We start from the raw sequence: 19825 nt of genomic DNA, 5'->3' as shown, positions 1-19825 counted from the left end.
GCCCCCAATGGAACCCACTAGACATAAAAACAAACATATCAGTGTCTCACCCAATAAGCCCTTAAGACAAAACACCTCAAATCCAATGTCTTGGTCATAGCTGAATCAATAGTGAGATACACAGAAGTTCCTCTCCAGGTTGTACAAGGAGAAAGTCAGGTCAGCTGCTAGTCAGGTGACAGGATCTGCAAAGTCACGCATGCACTCAGGTCTCTCAACAACAAGCACAGTTACACCTCTGTTGTACTTCATGTTGAAGTAAATGACTTGAGACATATACCTCACTGGGCTATATGAAGAGAGATATGACTGAGCTCTCAGATTATGTGCCTCAGACAGGTATGTCCATATCCCTAAGCAGCATTATACCCTCACCCAGGATGATGTCTCAATACAAACAAATGAATTATTGACTTCAACAATTGGTTAACTACTGGTGCCAATCAAGGGGGATCCAGTATTTGCCAGCATGGGATGATATGGTTGACAGATCACAATGCTCTGCCAGTGATGGTCTTCATCTGTCACTTTTTGCCTTTCACTTACTGGCTAAGGTATTTGCCTACCCATAGTGCTTTTTTTAGGCAATGTCATAAGAACAAAATTCCTGAAATAAAAATATCCTCAAAAGACAAACTCAGGGTTATGCTAGTTAATGTTTGGAGTCTAAATCGGAAACTACACTCATTGGAGGCACTTCTTACTTGGGAAGATGGCAATGTTTGTGTAGTCACAGAGACATGGTTTAGGGCCACAGAGAGTACTCCAGCCATTAAAGGCTGTAATGGCTTCCACACATTCAGGCTGCAAAACAAATGTGAAATAACCAAAGAAGAATGAGGTGGATACATCTTCCATAAAGATAAATGCACCTCAAGACTGGTTAAGCAGTACAGCTCGCTAGAGTTGCTTCAAGTCCAACTAACTGTAGGAAAGACCCTTTGACATCATTGCTAGCTACAGGCCCACCAACATGAACCAGGAAAACCACACAGTGTCTTCCTGGACCTACCTGAGTCATTCATAATACAGTCAAACACCACAGGCATTGGTAACTTTAACTAGCATTCCATCAATTGGAATACATATAGGAGCTGAAACACACTTGCCCTAATATTCCTGAACTTTTCACAACCCCACAAGAGGCTTGAATGTCCTTGACCTAGTACTCACCAACATGGGAGATCTCTGCATCACCCCATCTGTGAAACCCTCCCTGGTAAGGTCTGACCATAAATCAGTCACGTTCAAGGTAACAATCCTACCTGAACCCCTCAGGATCCAATAGGTTGAAAAATTTCTCCAAAGCATACTATAATTTCTTAAGTGATGGCATAAATATTTTCAAACCTCTCCCACCACTGACTCTAAATACTCCTATAAGGAGGTGTACAAAAATGCCCTGTATAAAAACCTTTACAAGGGTATAGACTTAGCTGTGCCAGAACAGTTTAAAACTTGCTCACAAAAAAAAAAAATAAACAAGCCACCCTGGTGGACATCTAGCATAAATAATTTATACAACATGAGAAAGAAACTGATGTCCAGGAATAAGAGGGAACAGTCTCAGCAGAAGAACACCGTCCATAGCTTGAACCAGCAAATTAGACATCTTGTAAAGTCCTTTAAAGCTAATTAAAAAATTAAATTAGCATCCATAGCTAAGGATAATCACAGGGCATTTTTGAGCTACGCCTATAATGTAAAGGGGAAGGCCCGGCTTTGCACCAAATTCAGAGTGGACGGTACTACTCATACTGAACCTGAGGATATAGCCTACCAGTTAGCAGACAGGACTGGCAAAAATGTCACACCCCCTGTCTGCACCAATCATACCCCAAAGCATACCTGTCAACAGTCCTCTACTTATCTCCAAAGAACAGGTCATAATCATCAAGGCCAAAAACACAGCCTCTGTAAGACCGAATAACATCCCAGGCTGTTTACGAAATGGTCTATAGCAAGAGTTAGCAGAAACACAGGGTACTTTCTTCAACCAAAGTCTAAGTATTGGCTTAGTCCATGCAGAGTGGAAAACAGCAACCATAATCCCCTTGCACAGATGGGGTCTCTCAACCAACCTGAGGAAGTATACATCCATATGTCTGACCAGCCTTGTCTGTAAGACCAATGAGAGAATCATCTTGGACCTTATCAACAAAGACATTAGTAACCTTCAAACTCTTCATCCAACCCAGTTTAGCTTCATTAAGGGCAGATCATGCCTGTTAAACCTAGAGGAATTCTTCAATAGTGTCAGCAAAGCCCTGGATGAAGGCAAATCAGTACATACTGGCTGTCTTGACTTGCCAAGGACTTTGACACAATCCTCCACTCAGGTGTCATTGCGGAACTTATGGGGATTAACCCATATGTCATTAGATGGGTACCCAAATGTCTCACCAACAGATTGCATACAGTCATACATGGGGATGCCACTTCTAACAGCAGACTTGTTACCAATGGTACCCCACAAGGGTCTGTGCTGAGCCCCCTACTGTTTAGAATGTATTTCTCAGAATATCAGGTGAAAACAGATGGCCTGTGGCTGACCAAGTTCGCTGACAACTGCAAACTGGGAGCAATTACTGAATCCCTAAACAATGTCAACATACTACAAAATGGGCTTACATACAGAAATGATTGTTGCCAAAGTCATAGACTTAAAGTCAACCCAAAAAATTAACTATTATTCCTTTCAGCAAAGGAAAACTGCTTGCAAATTACACTAGTAATAATACCCCTCCATGTTCCAACCCAATGGCGAGAGATTTTAGAATGCAGGTTTATAGCAACCTCAGCTTTGATCATCATGTTTCCACAGTGTAAGGAAGGCCTTTTACATTGCACCCCTCATAAGTAAGGGCACAGTATCCAAGACTAAGGATGTTATAACTCCACTGTACTTGTCCCTCATCAGATTAATAGTAGAGTACAATGCTCCTTTTTGCATGTACCTCACCAGACACCTGCAGCAGCTGGAGAGACATGATAGGTTTCTCACTAAGAATATCCAGGGACATCCAATTTATTAACTACATGGACAGACTGAAGGCCCTGTCACTGTACTCTGTATTGTATAGACTGCTGAGAGGTGACTTATGGCTGCCTTACAGAGCAGTCTCAAACCCTGCCTTAATGAAAATGCTGCAATTCTGAAAATCAAATGGGACAAGACTCACTCACTCTAAGGACCTTAACCGAGCCTGAGACTTCAACAGAACATGCTGGAGAGACAGATATGTCTCCCAGAAATAGCCACGCCTATGGAACAAACTCCCAATTCACTGGAAACTGAGCTCCTAAATGATCCTATTTAAGTGTAGCTTGGACAATTGGATGAGGATGGGGAATCATAAAATTACCTCAGGGGTTTCACCTATGTCACTGTTAGGGTCAACTAGTGCTGATCATGGATTCGCAAATATGGACTACATATCTTGGTCTATAAGAGAACAATGATACAACCTGGCTAGGCTTGAAAAGGCCCTAGGGCCATTAGCCTAGTATTCTCCTATGAACCTGTACACTGGCGTACAGCAACAGTGGTCCCACTCCACAAGGGGGGGGTGCCTCTACAGACCCTGGAAACTACTACCCCATAAGCTTAACCAGCCTGGTCTGCAAAGCTATGGAAAGAATCATTATGGAACTCATAAACAGAGACATAGGGGACCTACAGACACTTGACCCCACCCAGTTCGGCTTTGTAAAGGGCAGATCCTGCCTTTTAAACCTGGTTGACTTTGTTGAAACAGTCACTAGAGCCATTGACGAGGGCAAAGCAGTCCATACAGCATACCTTGACTTGGCTAAGGCCTTCGACACAATACCCCACTCAGGCATCATAGATAAGCTCAACAGCTTAAATATAAACCCTTATGTCACTAGATGGGTTGCAAACTGGCTAAAGGACAGAACCCATAAAGATAAAATCGCTGGAGCAGTGTCAGACGCAAAGCCAGTCACATGTGGTGTCCCACAGGGATCTGTCCTGGGACCCCTCTTGTTCAGCATTTATTTCTCAGATGTTAAAGCAAACATGGGAGGGCTGTGGCTGACAAAGTTCGCAGATGACTGCAAACTAGGCGCCATAGTCGATACACCAGCAGACACACACATCCTACAAAAAGGCCTCTCAGAAATGGACAACTGGTGCTGGAGTCACGGCCTTAAACTAAATGCCAAAAAATGTATAGTCATCCCCTTTGGGAAAAACAAAGTACCCACAAATTATCACATAGACAACAACCCACTGAGTACTGAAAAAGTAATCAGAGACCTAGGGACCCAAGTCGACAGCGACCTCTCATTTGATACCCACGTTGCCAAAGTGGTTAGAAAAACATTCTACCTTGCATACCTCATCATGAAGGGATTCACATCCAGATCCAAGGATGTCATTGTACCCCTATATTCCTCCCTCATCAGACCCATGATTGAGTACAATGCCCCATTTGGTATGTACCTCACCCGGCATTTGCAACAGCTGGAGAGACCACAAAAGTACCTCACCAAGAGGATCAAGGGTCTCCAACATATGTCTTATTCTGCCAGACTAAAGAAACTTCAGCTCTATTCAGTATCATACCGCCTGCTCAGAGGTAATCTCTGCCTGACGTACAAGGCCATGTCCAATCAGGATCTAATGGACATGCTCCACCTCAAAAAATCCATGTCCATCAGGACCACAAGAGCTAAAGAATTAAACCTCGGCACAAGTATGAATAGGACATGCTGGAGGGATAGATTCATAACCCAGAGGCTTCCCATGCTTTGGAACAAGACCCCAGTTCATATTAGGCAGAGCCCCTCACTGACTCTCTTCAAGAGAAATCTTGATGAGTGGATGGGAGATCGTAAGTTTACCCCAGGGGTCACATCTGTGTCACTGCTAGACAGGGGCACAGTAAACTAATTCTATTATATAAGGGGACCTTCATTGTGTCACTACTAGACACAGTATTCTCAATTTATTCTGTACATTTTTGTACCATTTCATGGGGTGGCAAATGCCACATCACTATGGCTAGGCTTACAAATGCCCCAGGGCAGATAGCCTAGTACTATACTATGAAACTATGAAACCTATGAACTAGGGTCATTATGTTAGTAGCTTCATTTGATCATATGAAGCTATGAGCCTATGCAGGCCTGCCAACATCTTGTCTCACACATGGGCTGCTGGTGTCATGTACTATATGTTCAACTGCAGTCTTGCAAAAGCTGGACTTGTGTCATGGTGCTTGCATTAAGTACTCTGTCCTGTAGTCTGTGTACTTAGGGAGGGGTTTTATTCTCACTGCAGTCAAGTGTGTGTGTGTGTGTGTGTGTGTGTGTGTGTGTGTGTGTGTGTGTGTGTGTGTGTGTGTGTGTGTGTGTGTGTGTGTCTATGTGCTGTTGCTTGACATTAAAGAGAGTCTTTTACCACAGCATGTGGGACATTGTTATTACCATATTCTCAACAGACACTGCTGATGTCATCAGCTATATCAGATTTTTGATATGCAGTCATCTCACTAGGGCATGGTCAGATACTGGCCTGGAGGCCAGGCAGATGTCACCTCATCTTATAACAGACAGATTACACTGACATGGCTTTTAATCTATCCACATATGTCATGGTATGGTTTGTAGGCCCTGTGTTATCTTGCTGAGAAAACCCTGTGGTCTCTCCAGCTGCTGCATATGTCCACTGAGGTACATGCAAAAGAGAGCATTATACTATATTAGTATGCTGATGAGGTTTGACTACAGTGCTGTGACCCAGTCCAAAAATCTGAATATGATGGGTTGACTTATGATGTGCACTGTACATTTGTCCTGGAAAATCATTAAAGAGAGAAGTTAGAAAGTGATAATACACATTGCAGTTTCTGAGTTCACAACCCTTACAAGAGCATTCACTATAAAGTGGTGAAATTTTGATACTATCAACTGTCTAACTTTCCAAGGCCAATATACGTCAAAGGTACAATCACCAGTTCAACAGCACAAAGGCAGATATACTAAGCACTAAGTTAGCTATGGACCCCAAACATCAGACACAGCTTTTTTAATCCCTGAATCCAAAAGATAGAAAAGGAAGGATATGACACAGTCATCATCACTTGCACAGGGTGTTGTGTGGTTGTTCATTACAGAGAAAAGTTAGAAAGTAATGATACACATTGCAGTTTCTGAGTTCACAACCCTTACAAGAGCATTCAGTATAAAGTTGTGAAATTTTGATGCTACCAACTATCTAACTTTCCAAGGCCAATGTAAGTCAAAGGTACAATGAGCAGTGGGGGCAATTTTTCTCTCTGGCCCAGACGCATTTTATGAGTTCCTCGTAGTTTTTGCTAATACTGATCAGAGATGCCTTCCCTTTTTGGGATTTTGCTTTATCATGTAGTAGCTTCCTCCTTCTATTGTATAGTTTGTTTATGGCTGGGGTCCACCAGACAGGATGCCTGCCTTTGGAGGATTGGGTCTTGGTTTTGTTTGGGATTGCATGATCCATGCATTCCTGAAGGTGTTCATAGACTGCGTTTATAAAGAATTCTGCGGTCTGGGCCGTATTTTCCACAGGCTGGGGGCTTTGAAGGATTCCACCTCAGTTTTGAGGAGTGTGAAATTTGCTTTAGAGAAGTTTTTCACTGTGGTTTTCTGGGCAGGGGCTGGGGTCAGGATGTGAATATCTAGTGAGATTAGTTTATGGTCTGATCTTACCAGTGAGGGATACACTTCTGGTCTGGAGCATAGAGTCCCCATGTTGGTGATGATCAGATCCAGTATGTTTTCCCCTCTTGTGGGAGTGGTAACAAGCTGTTCCATAGCATTTGAGTTTATAAATTCTAGGAACCTTTGGGCTAGGGTGTTGGAGTTAGAGTAATGCTCCCAGTCTATGTTTGGGTAGTTGAAGTCACCGCCCAGCAATATGATGGTGTTTGGAGAGACCTTCATATTTTCCAGTGTTCTCAGGAAGGCTGAGTGAGGTTCCTGGGTTTGGGAGGGTGGTCTGTAGCAGGCTATAAACTAGAAGGCAGTTTTACCCACTGTTAGTTGCACATGGATAGTCTCTGATGCTTCGTGCTGTGCCATCAACCTGGAGGTGTGGGTATCTTTGACGAATATTGATACTCCCCCTCCCTTTGTGGTTCGGTCCAAGTTTTGGGGCCGAAAAACATGGTATGAGGTATAACCTGGTAGTGCTGGGGTGCTCTCGAGAGCTTTGAACCAGGTTTCTGTTACTGCACAGATATCGATGTTCTCCATCCTAAGGAGAGTTTTGATTGCATGCATCTTGAGGTTTAGACTTCTGGCATTGAGTAGCATTACTCTTAGTTTCTTATCCCTTGTGATACCTATGGAGGTGGGTTTGTCTTTTGAGCCTTGCCTAAAAAAGGCACTATGGGTTGGCAAGAGCCTTTGCTAATATCCGAAAGCCCAGGGGTGACAGGTGCAAGCCGTCCCTAGTGAAGCATCGTGGCTTGTCGAGCATGTCATCCCAGGCTGACAGGCATTGATCCCCTGAATGACACCAATACTTAAGCCAATTGTTGAAATTGATCATCTTGTCTTCATATTGTGGCATCATTCTTGGTGAGGGTAAGATGCTACTCAAGGTCAGGGTCATACCGGCCTGGGCCACATGCTCAGAGAGCTCCTCTATGTCTCTTTTCATGTAGTCCAGGGAGGTACGTCTCAGGTCATTCACACCAGCATGGACAATGACTGAGTCATATTTGTACTTGCCTTGGAGTGACCTGAGTGCTTGTGTTATGTGCCTGATCCTACCGCCTGACAGGCAGCTCACTGTGACCTTCTCCTTGTTCAGCCTGGTGAGCTGGACGTCAGTGTGCCTGACAATAGAGTCACCTATTACAAGTGTATCAGGTGTGTTGTTTAGCCTTAAGGGCTGTGACTGTTCGGCACACTGGCTTTGTGAGCTATGTGTTGCACGTGTCTTGTTTTGCGGTAGCGGTTGCTTGGTGTCTGCTTTGGAGGTCTCTGTTGCTTAGGCAGATTTTTATTTAGAGCCTCCGAGTATGTTTTTGTTTGTTTTTTGTGTTTGGTTTGCTGTCGTGGTAGGTCTATGTGAGACTGGAATTGTTGTGAGTGTGGTTTCCTTCTCCTCTTGACTGGTTATGCCAGTACTGAGTTAAGAAAGCTTAGCCTCCAGTTTGGTTATATGGTTGCATCTCTCAAATGTGTTGGAATTTGTTGGGAGGAGGAGAGGGTTGTCTGTGTACATGAGGCAGATGTAACATTGCCTCAAGATTCCCAGATTCACCAGCTGGACCGGAGAGGAGATTGACAGCTGACCTTTGGACATGCTAGAATAGTATTGGGAATTCCTTTATAATTGAAAAAAGGGCCAATGGGGAACAAGGTACTCAAGGGGAGTTTGTCAGGGTGTAGTGCTTTTAATTTTTTAGTGCTGACTTATATAATTGCTTTAGTGAGCACGTGCCAGGCTTTAGAGTAGGAATAGGGTGTTTATTATGAGAACTAGATCAGTTCTAAAGGAAAAAGTGAAGAGCAGACTTTGTGGAGCCGAAAATGGTTTAAACCCAATTAAGCGGTATTGCCAGATGCTGCGCTATGTGCAAAATCACACAAAGCCGGGTTAAAGCGGGTTTTATACAGGGGGGACTTGAAAGAGCTAGATATTGGCCCAAAACAGCCAATAGACTACCAGATTGTTGTGCTGGGAACACTCCTCCAGGGATAGTTAGGCTGCTCTAAGCTCCCCACTGCCACTGGTGAACAAAGAAGCCTCCCTTTATCCAAGAAAGGAAATGGGCAACACAGGAACTTTCCAAAAGTCCAGAATACAGGAAAGCCTGTATTTGGACTACTCTATGTCAGGAAAGACGGGAAACAAGGATAATATTTTTTTTTCTTTTTTGCAGCAAACAGCAGGAAAATGCAATAAATATGTAACACAGGCTAGCACACTTGAGTGTGTAGCCTCAACAGGTAAATGCAACAAACAGGACAAACTTTAAAAGTGCAGGTGCAGAAACAACTTTAAACAGTTTAAAACAGTTCAAGAATGCAGAAATACTTGCAGTTTAGCTAGATCGGACAGTCGCCCAGGTAGTAGCAGGAAAACACTTTTTTATCAGGTTAGCAGTCGCTCATTTAGCCTCTCTCCTGCTAGCACCACTCTGCAGGACCATGAGGAACTTGGCTGAGTAATAACAAGTGCAAAAAATGTGCCAAAGTGAGTTTTATACAGGGGGACTTGAAAGAAATAGAAATTGGCCCAAAACGGCCAATAGGCTACCAGATTCTTGTGCTGGGAACACTCCTCCAGGGATAGATAGACAGCTCTAAGCTCCCCACTGTCACTAGTGAACAAAGAAGCCTCCCTTTATCCAAGAAAGGAAATGGGCAACACAGGAACTTTCCAAAAGTCCAGAATACAGCAAAGCCTGTATTTGGACTACTCTATGTCAGGAAAGACGGGAAACAAGGATAATATTTTTTTTTTCTTTTTTGCAGCAAACAGCAGGAAAATGCAATAAATATGTAACACAGGCTAGCGCACTTGAGTGTGTAGCCTCAACAGGTAAATGCAACAAACAGGACAAACTTTAAAAGTGCAGGTGCAGAAACAACTTTAAACAGTTTAAAACAGTTCAAGAATGCAGAAATACTTGCAGTTTAGCTAGATCGGACAGTCGCCCAGGTAGTAGCAGGAAAACACTTTTTTATCAGGTTAGCAGTCGCTCATTTAGCCTCTCTCCTGCTAGCACCACTCTGCAGGACCATGAGGAACTTGGCTGAGTAATAACAAGTGCAAAAAATGTGCCAAAGTGAGTTTTATACAGGGGGACTTGAAAGAAATAGAAATTGGCCCAAAACAGCCAATAGGCTACCAGATTCTTGTGCTGGGAACACTCCTCCAGGGATAGATAGACAGCTCTAAGCTCCCCACTGTCACTAGTGAACAAAGAAGCCTCCCTTTATCCAAGAAAGGAAATGGGCAACACAGGAACTTTCCAAAAGTCCAGAATACAGCAAAGCCTGTATTTGGACTACTCTATGTCAGGAAAGACGGGAAACAAGGATAATATTTTTTTTTCTTTTTTGCAGCAAACAGCAGGAAAATGCAATAAATATGTAACACAGGCTAGCGCACTTGAGTGTGTAGCCTCAACAGGTAAATGCAACAAACAGGACAAACTTTAAAAGTGCAGGTGCAGAAACAACTTTAAACAGTTTAAAACAGTTCAAGAATGCAGAAATACTTGCAGTTTAGCTAGATCGGACAGTAGCCCAGGTAGTAGCAAAAAAACACTTTTTTATCAGGTTAGCAGTCGCTCTTTTAGCCTCTCTGCTGCTAGCGCCACTCTGCAGGACCACGAGGAACCTGACTGAGTAGTAACAAGTGCAAAAAATGCGCCAAAGTGAGTTTTATACAGGGGGACTTGAAAGAAATAGAAATTGGCCCAAAACGGCCAATAGGCTACCAGATTCTTGTGCTGGGAACACTCCTCCAGGGATAGATAGACAGCTCTAAGCTCCCCACTGCCACTAGTGAACAAAGAAGCCTCCCTTTATCCAAGAAAGGAAATGGGCAACACAGGAACTTTCCAAAAGTCCAGAATACAGCAAAGCCTGTATTTGGACTACTCTAGGTCAGGAAATTCGGGAAACAAGGATAATTTTTTTTTTTTTTTTTCTTTTTTGCAACAAACAGCAGGAAAATGCAATAAATATGTAACACAGGCTAGCACACTTGAGTGTGTAGCCTCAACAGGTAAATGCAACAAACGGGACAAACTTTAAATTAAAGCTGGCTTTAAAGCAGGGGGTTAGAAAGAGATAGAAAATGGCCCAAAACGGCCAATAAGCTACAAGTTACTGGGCTGGAACCACTCCTCAAGGGACAGATAGGCTGCTCAGAGCTCCCCACTCTCACTGGTGAACAAAGAAGCTTCCTCCTATCCAAATAAGGATATGGGCAACACAGGAACTATGACACAGCCCAGAGATCCGCAATACCTGAAGACTGGACTATTCTAGTTCAGTAAAGGCGGGAAACAAGGATTTTTTTTTTTTAAGTAGCAGAAATTAGGTACAGAAACACAGTAAATGCTTTAATTCGGCTAGCACACTTGAGTGTGTAGCCTACCAGTTGCCTGTATCACTCTGCAGGACACCACGAGAAGCTGTGCGGAGTTGTATACAATAACAAACTTTTTAAATCACAGATTCGCTAAGAGAAAAAAAAAAAACCTGGCGTTTTTGGCAGAATTAGTTAAGACAGCAAGAAAAGCAGAAAACTGATACTTAATCAATCCAAAGTCACTCTTTTGTCTCTCTGCTGCTGTAGACTCTGCAGAACACCTGGACGGCACTTGCTTAGTGGAATACAAGCGTAAAAACTGTGCAAATGAGGTTTTTATAGCAGGGAAGTGAAAGAGATAGAAATTATCCAAAAATGGCCAATAAACTACTAACTTCTGGGCTGAAACCACTACTCCAGGGACAGATAGCCTGCTCAAAACTCCCCTCTCTCACAGGTGAACAGAAAGACTTCCTTCTATCCAAGTAAGGTATGGCAACACAGAAACTTGTAACACAACCCTTGATTCAGCAATAACATGGAAACTGGACTATACTAGTTCAGAAAGGCGAGAAAGAAATATATATATATATATATATATATATATATATATATATATATATATATATATATATATATATATATATATATATATATATTTATTTATTTATTTTATTTATTTTATTTATTTTATTTTACATTTGTTGACCGGGCTAGTCCAACTGGATATATTTCCATTTTCAGTAGAGGCCCAGGGAGAAAAGCTCCAGCATAGCTCAAAATGAAATATCAAATTATAAAACACATTAGAAAATAATAAAACACATAAAATAGTAAGTATTTAGAATAAAGATGAAAGGTTTTTAAAAGGTACATTAACAAAAAGGTGAGTATAAAGTCATGTCAGTCACATATATATATATATATATATATATATATATATGTCAGTCACATATATATATATATATATATATTTATTTATTTGTTTGTTTATTTTTTATTTTTTTTCAGAAAATAGAGCAGATACAATCAAAACAACACTTTACCCAATTGACCAGTTAAAAAGCTTAAAACTGAGCTCTGTTCCAGCAGTCGTCAATCAGACAAGTTCTAACTGCACAGTCCTGCCACTAGGGTACAGAGAAACCTTCTCCAAAAAACACGGACTGGATCAGTGCACAATTCATACAAACAAAGCTAGATCCAGCTGGCCTGAATCTACTCTATGCTACAGCAAACAAGGCGTACTGATTTCAGAAAGAAACAGTTCAAGTAAGCATGTGCAATAAGCTTTTAACCAGAAATTCCCAGCTCAGAAGGGCAGAATCTAGCCTCTCCTCCCACAAGAGTGCAGACCACAAACCTTCTTAATGTAAAATAACTGGCCTGAAGCCCAAGTCCTTAACCTAAAACTAATACACTTTTAGAATAACGGACACTGAGCCTTCAATCAGCAGTTCCCAACTTAGGAGGATGTATGCTACCTGTCCTGCCACAACAGTGCAGACCACAAACCTTCCTAATGTAAAACAACTGGTTTGAAGCCCAAGTGCTTAAACCAAGGGCCTTAGAATAACAGTTACAATTTAATCAAGCTACTAACAAGCAGTAATAAAGGCAGCAGAATAAATTTAAATGAGTACTTTTAAAAGATGCAAAAGCAAAATAAGGTAAGAAATTAGGAAGAAACACAAATACAGTAAGGCAGTTAAAGTGCAAACATTTTTTTTTTTTTTTTTTTTTTGAGATGGAGGAAACAGAGCAGATTAAGATACTATAGGGGAATGCCCTTCCCAAGTGCTCTCTCTGTACACTGCAGAGGAGATGGGACTGGTAAGAGTATCCAAAATCAAAATATGATCTCACTGTACTCAATTGAGTGAGTGAATGAGATGGGTCCAGGAGGAGTGTGCAAAAAGAGATTTACAGCAGGGGCAGGCAATTCCAAAGCCACCAAGATTAACACCACAACAAGAAACAGGGAGGGTGGGTGGGGAACTTGCAGAGATTCAAAGACACACACAATATTTACTGAATCCAAGACACACAATATTTACTCACTCAAATCTTAAATAAGTGCAGAAAATATACTTAAATCAGCTTATGTCCAGTTGATATATGCAGACAAGTCTCAGTAGCCAGCAACTCGATTTAAAATGATTACTAGAAATGTAACCAACACAGATTTTAATGTTAGCAGAAATCCCCAAGCTAATTAACACTAACAAAGGAATTTCAAAGCAGTCTAACAACTTTCAGTGAGCTCAGATGGCTAACTGCAGAGATTCAGAGACACACACAATATTTACTGAATCCAAGACACACAATATTTACTCACTCAAATCTTAATGAAAATGCTGCAATTCTGAAAATCAAATGGGACAAGACTCACTCACTCTAAGGACCTTAACCTAGCCTGAGACATCAACAGGACATGCGGGAGAGATAGATATTTCTCCCAGAGATAGCCACACCTATGGAAGAAACTCACAATTCACTTGAAACTGAGCTCCAAAATGATCCTATTTAAGTGTAGCTTGGACAATTGGATGAGGATGGGGAATCATAAAATTACCTCAGGGGTTTCACCTATGTCACTATTAGGGTCAACTAGTTCTGATCATAGATTCGCAAATATGGACTACATATCTTGGTCTATAAGAGAACAATGATACAACCTGGCTAGGATTGAAAAGGCCCTAGGGCATTAGTCTAGTATTCTTCTATGAACCTATGAACTAGGGTCATTATGTTAGTAGCTTCATATGATCCTATGAAGCTATGAGCCTATGCAGGCCTGCCAACATCTTGTCTCACACATGGGCTGCTGGTGTCATGTACTATACGTTCAACTGCAGTCTTGCAAAAGTTGGACTTGCGTCATGGTGCTTGCATTAAGTATTCTGTCCTGTAGTCTGTGTACTTAGGCAGGGGTTTTATTCTCACTGCAGTCAAGTGTGTGTGTGTGTGTGTGTGTGTGTGTGTGTGTGTGTGTGTGTGTGTGTGTGTGTGTGTGTGTGTGTGTCTATTTGCTCTTGCTTGACATTAAAAAGAGCCTTTTACCACAGCATGTGGGACATTGTTATTGCCATATTCTCAACAGACACTGCTGATGTCATCAGCTATATCAGATTTTTGATATGCAGTCATCTCACTAGGGCATGGTCAGATACTGGCCTGGAGGCCAGGCAGATGTCACCTCATCTTATAACAGACAGATTACACTGACATGGCTTTTAATCTATCCACATATGTCATTGTATGGTTTATAAGCCCTGTGTTATCTTGCTGAGAAAGCCCTGTGGTCTCTCCAGCTGCTGCATATGTCCACTGAGGTACATGCAAAATAGAGCATTATACTATATTAGTGTGCTGATGAGGTTTGACTACAGTGCTGTGATCCAGTCCTAAAATCTGAATATGATGGGTTGACTTATGATGTGCAGTGTACATTTGTCCTGGAAAATCATTAAAGAGAGAAGTTAGAAAGTAATAATACACATTGCAGTTTCTGAGTTCACAACCCTTACAAGAGCATTCACTATAAAGTGGTGAAATGTTGATGCTATCAACTGTCTAACTTTCCAAGGCCAATATAAGTCAAAGGTACATTCACCAGTTCAACAGCACAAAGGCAGATATACTAAGCACTAAGTTAGCTATGGACCCCAAACATCAGACACAGCTTTTTTATCCCTGAATCCAAAAGATAGAAAAAGAGGAATATGGCACAGTCATCATCATTTGCACAGGGTGCTGTGTGGTTGGTCATTACAGAGAAAAGTTAGAAAGTAATGAGACACATTGCAGTTTCTGAGTTCACAACCCTTAAAAGAGCATTCAGTATAAAGTTGTGAAATTTTGATACTATAAACTATCTAACTTTCCAAGGCCAATGTAAGTCAAAGGTACAATGAGCAGTTCAACAACAGAAATGCAGATATATGAAACACTAAGTTAGGCATGCACACTGAGCATCAGACAGAGCTTTTGTATCCCTGAATCCAAAATATAGAAAGCAGGGATATGGCACAGTTAATATCACTTGCACAGAGTGTTGTGTGTGTGTGTGGGGGGGGGCAGGAAGCCTAGGCTGACACAAAAGGATGGTCAGTGTGTGTGAGTAATAAGGAGAAGAAGGCATACATTGGGATAAAAAACAAAAGGCCAGTGCAACAAAATGAGTAACTGTTTTGTGTGTGTCTGTAGGGATCCTCTTGCTGAAATTGGTGTGTGAGTGTCTGCATGAACACAGCCAAGCTCTGTGCTAGCTCTATGACTTGGTCTGTCAGACAGGTGTGAGCCATATATGGAAGTTCAAAGGTGTCATCTCTGACCATAAGAACTGCCTCTGTCTGGAGTTACACTGGTACCTCCATGCCCAAGGTCAGATGCTATGCTGCTACCTGAATGTGACTGATGTCTGCTGGATAAGCTTCTTTCACTGGGATGCTCAGGACCAAGACCCCATGGCTTGCCACATCTGGATGTGGACAGCACACTCACTGATGGAGCAGTGGAAATACTGCCACTGTGGGAGTGTGATCAGGCACAGCCACAGTGGCTGACAGCAGATGATGTGGCTGACCTATGCCCACAAGGATGCCATCACCCTCCCAGCAGACGTTCCATCACAGACACTGCTCACTCCATCACAGACACCCCTAGGTCCATTACGTACACCCCTTGTTCCAAGGTGTCATTCATCCAATCAAGTGAATCAGCAACACATTGGAGGTAGTCATACATGTCAGACTGTGCCATATCCATAACACTGAGCATTTGTCTGGGGAACATGCCTTTGCTTCCATGATGGCCCTAAATATATGTTCAGTGTCACAGAAAGTGACACCTGCACCAGATGGATGAGATACAGCAGGCCCCCTCCGAGAACCCCTACCAATCCTTCTGTGTGGCACTTTGCCCACACTTTGGCTACGGCCAGACTCAGCAGGCACTGAAGCCACAGTAGCCATATGTCTCTGATCAATGTCCTTGCCCTCCACCTGTCCAGTATCTGTGGGCTCAGTGGATGTGTAGGCATAGGACTGCTGGTTGTGGCCAAAGTAAAAATAACAGATGGCTGTATGCCAACCTCTGTGTCATATTCAACCTCTGCACTTCCTGACTGTGCCTCAATTTGGCCACCATCATCACCAAAGTCTGCTGATGCATTGACATCAGGTGTTACATGGCCCACTCACCCACTGTCATGATCATCTGTGATAAAAAGCAAGAAACACAGCAATACATTAATACCTGCACTGCTGTAATAGTGTACTATATGTAATACTGTAATATATGCTAATACACTAACAGTGCTGCCACATTACAGACAGTATAGCAATACATGCAACAGGCCTGAGATCAAAATCACACAATACAATATTTCTTTAAATTGCTTAGTAGTAAAATATTTGGCTTACCATCTGCAGAAGATATATTGTTCTGTAATCCAGATGGTCCTGGAAGATGTTTTGCAAGAGGTAAGGGCAACATCATCACAATTAACAGAAACACAGGGCATAATATATTTAATCCTTTATATGTGCATTAACTCTACTTTCAAGAAGTGTCTGACAACTCCAACCTAAGCTTATAACTGTAGCAATCTTCAACCCCCCCCCAAAAAAAAGACACGTGACACAGAATTAACTTATTCATTTCAATTGTTTTAAATACAATAGTATTCAAGTGTTCAGATAACAATGCCTACTTGGTAGCTACTCCTGGGACATGCTTGCTGTCTAGGAAGGAGTTGCACCCACATCCAGGACATGCTGTAATGCACTCTCCTGGGAGCTGTCTGGATCTCTGATATTGGCCAGGAACTGTTCAATGAGGGATTGGTGGTGGTTCCATAGCTGACCTTCCCCCAGTAACCATTTAGTCATGGCCCACTATGTGTCATATCTCCCCATACCCTTTCCAGGAGAAAAGCACCATGTTGCCTAAACCCATCAACAATTACTTGGTTTATGGCATCTGTGAAGAGGGATCTCAGTGGATTGACACACCTGAGTGGCATACTTGTAAGTGTTCTAAGAGGCAAAATAAGTGTAATACACATAAGTATCACATAACTACAAAATAACTGTTTCCAGATAAAGCAGAAAAGGTAGCCAGTCAGTATTACCCACTGGAGAAACATAAAACAGTCTAGAGATGTGAAATACTAACAACAGGTAGGATGCAAAACAAGGAGAGTAACAAGAGCAACACATCCTTGTTTATCCTATAACAATAACTCACATTTGCTCCCCCATGAACAGACACTTCTTGTTTGTGCCATAACAATAACTCATCTTTGCCCCCCACCACAAAAGAACAGGTAAATGACTAGTTTTGCTAACAAAACATTTTGAAATGCTAAAAGGACTATCAAAGTACTGGTCCCTGAAATATTTGTACATATTTATCACATAGCATTACATTTTCATGAATTGCCAATCATGTGTACCCCTGAAATGGCTTGATAAACATGCCCATGACATCAGCACACTTCTCACTAATGCATACAGATAAAAGTGTAAAAGCCTTTGCTTCACATTATTCTTAAATACATTCCAGCATATACAGTATGTAGGTGACAAAATGGGAGCATACCTGCTGAAGTTCAGTGCTCTTCTGTGCAAGTATATCCTGAAGAAAAAGCATTTTTGCAGTTTTCCAAATATATACAACTCTCCTCACCATCACATTGTCTAGCTACATGGTTGCTCTTTTTATATGGTATGGATTATTAAAAGATTACATCTGCCTTTGTCTGTGTTTTATGGATGCTAACTACAGCATAAACAGCTGAACAGCATGCTAATTAACCGATTCAACACAGTGGAATTATTCAACAAGCTATAAAGCAGCCATGTAGACTCCATGCTGATTTTTCCTCAGGATTTCAAAACTTTTAAAGTACAGACATGGAAAGTCTACACAGACAGAATGTTAGGGCCTGCTGCTGCTTTAATCGATTTTTATGTGCTACAGGCTGAAGCCAATGCTGTTGCTGCTGCTGCCGCCGATAGGCCTAGGCCAAAAAGGATAAGAGTTTTCAGCCCATTTTAACTTTTCACAACCTACAAGACATGAAAATTGTAGAGTGGTACAGGGTGGAGAGAGACACACTACAGGAACTATGTGACCTCTGCCGTCCTCAACTCGGAGCCAGAGCCAACCGAGGGGAACCCATCCAAGTGGAAACTAAGGTATGTGTAGCCCTTAGAATCTTAGCTTACAGGTACCTTTCAGAGACCACCAATGGACATGTTGGGGGTGCCACAGGCATAAGCATCTAGGATCCTCCACTGATTTCTGGATGCTATGCTCCAACAAGCCAGTGTGAGCACATTTATTTCCCCCATAGTTCTGAGGAGAGGGCTAGAAATATGCACTACCCTGAGGTACTGGGTACCATAGACTGCACTCAATTAGAAATTAAGGCATCACTTGGAGAAAAGGATAGGCTCTACATTAACAAAAAGGGCTACCACTATGTCAACTGCCAAGTAGTGTGCAATGTGAAGGGAATCATGTGTGCTGGCAACCCTGGCAATTGCCATGACTCACATATCTGGCACATCTCCCAGTTGTACCAGATATTTACTGGGGGGCATATCCCTCAATCTCTTAGTGCAAGGATTCTGTCCAAAGCCTGATGAAATGGGGGAACAAAGGCTACAAAATAAAGACATATTTTAAATATCACTGTTATCCACTTAAAATGTTGCTATAGTAACAGGGTTATCATTAATATACATTTTCAGAAGAATTTGAAGTCTGCAACTCAAATGTATGAAATTATTTAGAGACTTCAGTTCTCAGATCATCCTAGTACTTTGCCAGAAAAAAAAACACAAGTTTTAGAAGGGACAGACCAAAAGTATGAGCCAAAAATCTGGACAGTTAAGAGGTATGGATCCAATATCGCACAGGGTAATTTACTGGGGGATGCAGGCTATGCACTGGAACCATGGCTGATGACACCCATCATAAATGCATACACACCCATGGAAGAATGCCATAATGAGGCATATGCTCAAACCAGAAATGTCATAGACCATGTGTATGGGCTGCTGAAGACACAATTCTATTGCTTAGATACATCTGGGGCAGCCCTGCAGTACAATCCATGGACATGTACAGAAATCTTCAAAGTATGTGCCATGCTACACAACATAATCCTGAGGAAACAGCTGCAGCAGGATCAGTAAGGGGAAGAAGCATTCATCCCACCACCAATGCCAAGGTCACCACAGCCAAAGGCAGATGAGGGTTCAGAGGTGGAGCCACCAGCTGCTGTGGATGTAGGCAGACATAGGCGTGATCAGTATCCCCTTGCATTGGCAAAGAGACAGTGCATAGCACATTAATTCACCACTTGGGGGCCTAAAACCTTCCTCCTATCACATACATCTAGTAACATTGATGCAAGGCAACCCACAAAACCTTTACCTCCCCATGTATTGGCTGTGTACTGCTTGCATCAGAGTCAGCTCTGAACTAACACTGTGGCAACTGCTGCATTTACAATGTAAGTTCTGAACCTGGAGTGTATTGTTTAATAATACAATGTCATATCCTTATTTTGTATTACTTGGTACAGTAAGCAAGTAAAGGGTGGGAGATTTGTACAGAAATTATCTTAACATGTGAGAGCAGAGATTTATTTGACTTATGTGTTTATTAATAAGTTGTAGACCTCAGGCATCAAATATTCACACAGTCATACTTCTCAAAGGTACTGATGATCACTGCATGCCC

This window comes from Protopterus annectens, chromosome 5.part0, assembly GCF_019279795.1.
Source record: "Protopterus annectens isolate FY-2018-M chromosome 5.part0, PAN1.0, whole genome shotgun sequence".
NCBI lineage: Eukaryota > Metazoa > Chordata > Ceratodontiformes > Protopteridae > Protopterus > Protopterus annectens.
The sequence above is the reverse complement of the archived record's forward strand: the minus strand, read 5'-3'. Positions refer to the sequence as shown.